Source organism: Cariama cristata, unplaced genomic scaffold (assembly GCF_000690535.1).
Source record: "Cariama cristata isolate BGI_N322 unplaced genomic scaffold, ASM69053v1 scaffold22536, whole genome shotgun sequence".
Lineage (NCBI taxonomy): Eukaryota > Metazoa > Chordata > Aves > Cariamiformes > Cariamidae > Cariama > Cariama cristata.
The window spans coordinates 1-6,013 of NW_009621876.1; positions in this window are offsets into that span (position 1 = coordinate 1).

Genomic DNA, 6,013 nt, shown 5'->3' on the forward strand with positions numbered 1-6,013 from the left:
CAGTTACACAGACCACAGACTAGAATATTTCAGTTAATGCTTGTGCATGTACTTTTAATCTTTATTATATCAGGAGACTTGTTTTACATTTCAAATCTAATCAGAGGGAAGCCATTCATAAATAACAGTGAAGAACATAAATCAGAATGGGATAATGAGAATGCTCAATATTTGTGCACCTTTTTTTCTATAAGGCTTCTGCAGCCCTTTCTTCTCAGAATAATAGAAATCCTTGGATTTAATAGTTAACTTATATAATTAGCATATATTCATTTTCTCTACAAATCATATGAGAAAACTAGAGGCCAACACGACCCTGAAAACACAGAAATATATTTGGCAACAATGTCTTATGAAGTAACTTAAGCAAGAAAAGATTTTTCATTTCATTTTACCTTTTAGCAGCTTTACTGTTAACTCCAGCATATCAAAGACTTAAAAACCAACCAACCACCCAAAAATCACTTTCTAGGCAGATACCTTGTTCCACTCACAGAAGAGATGGACAGAAAGAGAAGGAGAAACTGGTGCAGGGCGAAATTTTAGGCCTCTCAGGAAACGTCATAAAGATGAGCACAACATGTAATACTGCATCTTTATCCCCTGAAGACTTGGTTTTGGGAAGCATTTTAACTGATATAACATCACAAGCCCATTGCTTGACTATTAAAGGCACAAATAAGATCATCGCCAGATGAGATAGTTTCAACTGCAGTCTAATTTTAGTTCAAAAGAGTTGCAACAGATATTTTAGGATAAGTAGACACCAATAAAAATTTCTAGTATTATCTACAGCCGTTCTGAGGCACAAGGACAATGAACGATTGTCTCTCCAGATTTAGCATACATAATGTTTGGTTTTCTGGAACAGCAGAAGCATAACTGGAAAGGCAATAATGCCTTTGTTTATGTGTGTGTGCGTAGGCATCTGTGCTTTCTCTATATTAAGATTTTATTTTTAAAACTTTAAACCATTATTTTTAAAGTTAATTATTAACAAGCTACCTGTGAATACCTTTTTTTTCATCATTGTGTACATTTTATTAATAATTGAAAAAAGGTCTGAACCAACTGACCAAGAGAAAAATAAAGAGGAGATCAACAATAGCATAATTCAAACTGGCATGTGACTACAAACATCTTTTGTTCTTTAACTGCTTTGTTCTCATAAATATCCAGTGATTTCAGGGCAGAAGATTTTCAGTAACGCCTCAGCACCGAGAACTCATTTTTCCAAACCTAAGGTACTTAGGGCTAAATCTTAAGAAAAACCTACTTATTGAAATTTCAGCTAAAGCAAGGTGCCAGGTCTCATGCAATGAGAACCCAAGTGGAAAAAAACCCAAACAAAACAAACCTACAAACAAAACAAAACCCACATGGAGAAGTTAGAAAGTGCTGCTTAAACTGGCTTTAACTGGCAACATCAACATCTTGTGTTAGGACACATATAATTTCAGGAAGAGGAGTAGCAGAGGGAAACGGAGATATACATCAAAGAACACTACAATTATTTATTTCTCTGCTTTACCTTCATGCACTGCAATGAAACACACATCCTTTATTCTCTAAGTGTATTCTAGGTGACACCTACAGCCACACTGGGCATCAGATCCCAGGTAGCCAGGCTGAAATCAGCAATCGGCAACCGTGGAGAGCCATGACCAAAAGATGAAGAAGTTTGAATACCATTCCAAAAAGATGTTCTGGGTTTTGGTTTTTTTTATTTTAGTACTCAAAAATGTTTGTTGAGAATAGACAAGTATATTTCTCTGCTGTCAGGAAAAAGAAAAGCCTGCTATACCATAAAACAATTTGCATAGACAAGAATCATTACATGTCAAAAGTAATCTCTTCAATTTTTACTAAAACCCAAAGGTAACTTCCCTTTGGTGGGTTTTTTCAGCTTTGGTTCTGGAAATATAATGTGCGTTTTACACTTGAGACAAAAATACAGAGGATTAATTCACAGTTTCTTTTTATAAAAATCCAGGAAAACCTGATGACACTGTAGTGGAGTGCATCTTACACATTGATGCCTTTATTAGCATTCCCTCCCATTCACAGTGCACTACACTCGAAGCTACCTTTAAAACAAGGCTGTAACACTATGCTGAGCATCTGAGGATTTATTAACAGATGCTAGTAAACATTTATCATTCATGTATAGCAACAGTACAGTAAAGAGATTGCACACACTTTTGCTGGTCAAGTATTTTTTGGTGTCATCTGCAGCTGCAATGAAATTGTAGGATGAGAGTATCAGATTTTCTTCTATTAACCAAATAACCATTCACGCTCAAAATACCAAAAGTCCACACACACATTTATTCCAAATATCACAAAATTTGTGTTTCTGGATTACAGGACATGAATGCTAACAAATTAATAGCAGATAAAAGCTGCTAAAAGTGAGTGTTCACTGCACACAAATTAAGATTGAAAAATAAATCATTTTAAAAGGAAAATATGCAAATGCTATTGTTCCAATTGCATTCGTATTTTCACTATTAATTCAATAATTTTGTTTATTCAAGAGACACTGCTGTGAAGCTTCCATCATTCCCAGAAATCAAGAACCCTGTAGAGGAAATCAACCCAACCTACTATGCAGCTCTTAGGAGTACGCACTCATGGCTTCCTCCGAAATCCTGAGCTGAGGACCACAAAGCTCGGATGCCTCAGCCTATCTTAAGCAGGCACTAAGCACTGAAGAGTTCACTTCCCATTTCTTTCACTGTACCAACCCCAGCATTCACAAGACCCAGTGGCAAATTGCAAAGAGGATTTGATTTAACTGAGTGATAAATCAGAGAAGGAAATGGGGTCCTTCAGCCACTGCCTGTCAGAAGGACTCCACGCCCCTCTAGGTGCTGATACCCATCCCTGAATTCACAGAAAAGTTAACCTTGTGCATGCTTTACAGCTAGTCACGTCACTCCCCATTTTCTCTTTGCATGTGCAAAACTGGTAAATATTTTTGTTCTAAATTGCAGGCCACTAAGAAAAAAAATCCCATCGCTTTCCTAAACAGATCTTATGCAAAACATTAGAAGACAAATTATATATTATACAAGGCCAACGGCAATTGCAACCAATGTTATCGCTCACATCTGTACCTACCAGCATGGAGGGAATATTATTAACAACACAGAGTTAGAGTAGCTTTAGCACTACAGCAGTACAGGAGTTCAAAATACCAGATCGGACAGATGGCAGGTAACTCTCCCTCTTCTCTAAACACCAAAAGCCTGATCCTCCAGCACTTGCACACCCACACAAGTAGATTTCATACCTCCGCAGTACTACCTCCTGTCAGTAAGACCTTCCAGGAATGCAAAAGTTCATCCAGAGGTTTCTCAGGTACAGGACCAGGCCTCTTATTTTGGGACCACCTAATGTGTACAGAGCTAAAACAACATCAACAGAATTATCTACAGCATAAAAAAAAATAGAAGCTAAACATCTGGAATTTAATAGCAAGTATTCAGAGCAACTAGAGTAGTACCCTTCTTTTCTCTGTACATTTACCCTCTGCAAGTCATACCAGCAACACAGATCAGTATCATTTGGTTTTACATTTCTCCCTCAAAACTAGCATGCCATCGCTCTGCAACAAGAGGTCCTGGTTTGTTATGATCCCAGTAAGAAAGGCATTCAGACTCTCTGAAGTATCACTTAAAATGTCATTTAGTGGAGCTAATACGATAAAAAAGCAGAGGATAGTATAGATGATTTTACATCTCTGCAGATGCTGGGAATCCTGAGCTGCACAGCATCAGATGGTCTCCAATCAGTGCACAGCATGCTGCATGGATCCCTACCCCATTTGGGGCTTTTAAGCTTTTATGGGATTTTCTTAAAACAATTCTATTCATTTCTACTGTCAAACAAAAAGGACGTTCACAGGAGAACTCGTTGCCACATCTTCAGATAAAGACAAGGATGTGCGGGTGGTGCAATCACTGGTACCGAATGGGAGCTGCCTGCAGGCTCCCTCATTACAGTTCACTGGCACAGTCCACATTTATCCTGTGGCCAAGGTGCATGTGCAGCTCAGCACAGGCCTGAAAGCAAAGCTGTAAACGCAATATATAAGCTGCTAAATAGGTGCAGCACAGGCCTGCAGCTTCTCAGGTTAACTGTGATGTGGCTCACCAACTCCTGGGTGCACAGCTGTCTCCTGGCTGGGACCACCAGAGCCACGGAGCACGCCTGCTAGCATTCCTGATACACACAGCAACCCCCTGTCACTTGGCCAAGCTGCAAATCCCTAAATCCTGATGATTTTTCTGCTTTACTGAAGAGTTCCTCATGGCACTGAAAAAAAACTCCCAAAGAAAATCAATATCCATCATACATATTTAAACTTGTTGCACCAACCATAAAAAATTAATTCCTAAACATGCTGATATGCATAGAAAACTCTAAAATATGTCCATAATACTCTTTATGCCATTGTATTAGACCACTTCCTAGCAGTTTAGAAAAGAAATGACATATTCTGAGGTAACTTTCAGGACACAGGATACCAAGAAAGCAAATATGGACAGCAGTCAGCAGTATGAGTATTTGGGATTAAATTTACAATTAACACACAAAGCATTATAAAAGTTATTAAGAAATATGAAAAAGAAACAAAACCCTATACCTAGCATTGGTTTGCTTGCTCACTATTTTTACTATTAAATACACCTACCTAGCTTAGTTTTCTAAGGAAATGAGACTTATTCAACCGTACCACCTGCTTGTCCATCAGTCCTTTCACTCTAACAACTCCTGAACTTCATCAGCTCTAATTACATCTGACAAAGCAGTGTGAGGTTTCAGAGAAAGCACTTTGCTATGCAGTGTGCGAGAACTTGTGGGTGGGAGAGAACAGCTTACATGGCTGTTCCCTATGGAGGGAGGCAGAGGAGACCTGAAGGTTGAGGTTTAAGGTCATTCTTGCCCCTCTTCCACCACCTACAGTATCTTCCACCTCTTGTTTTTAAAGCATCAGGAGTGCTTCTGCTGCCCAGTCCTGGCTGGGGGGTTGTAACATCAGGGCCAGGAAAGTGGCTGCCCACTCATGCTGGAATCGCTCCTTCCAAGAAAGGGACACCAAATCCCAAAAACTGGTGACGCTGAAAATTTTTCCAAATTAGCAATCACATTTGGTGATAACAACAACAGTCTGGTTAGATATGTTTCCAAAGTTAAAACTGGAGATAATGAAATTAGCCTGATATTAGGTATCAGGATATAAACTTTGCTGTGATGGCCTCCTCCTTAAAATAAAATGCAAGTCGGATATGGTTAGTCTTCTATTACAAAAATCTTTCTTGTATTATAAAGTACAATAACAAAGCAACCCACATCCTGAATCCTACATGCCCAGGGAAACATTTTTATTCTATATTATTCCAAAAAATACTGGGCTATTTATACCCTGGGAAGGGGGGCAGGGGGAACCAACACCACCAGCTACAACAAAACAAACAAACAAAAACCCACAAAGAAAGAGCATTACTTAAAAAGAGAAACAGCTTTCTCCAAGTTGCACGTGAAATTTTTATGATAGAGCCCAATTCAGATGAAGCCTGATTAAAAATGGTTCATTTGTAGGCAAGTTGGAATTGGCTGACTAGTGCCTAATCATTAGGAATATTTATATGCAGCTCAAACTATTTAAAAGGGAAACATTGGAAGGAAGAATTAAAAAACAAAACAAAAAAAAACACAAAACAAAAACCCAAAAATGCATTTCAGCCCAAAAAGTTTTCCTCTGCTTTCTATTTAGAGATTTAATGAATACTCCAGTCATACAAGCAGCAAGACCACACAATCAGAAAATGAAGGAACCTGGACAAATACAAGATTTTAGTAACCATGTTTTGCAATTAATGGTACATTTTATCACAGCATCTCACAACTTTTTCCACAGGTGTTGAGTTTTAGGCTGTTCAGCACAAGCGAGTTCTTGAAACAGAAATTATACACTTACAAAACTGATTTGTGATTTGATTCCTGC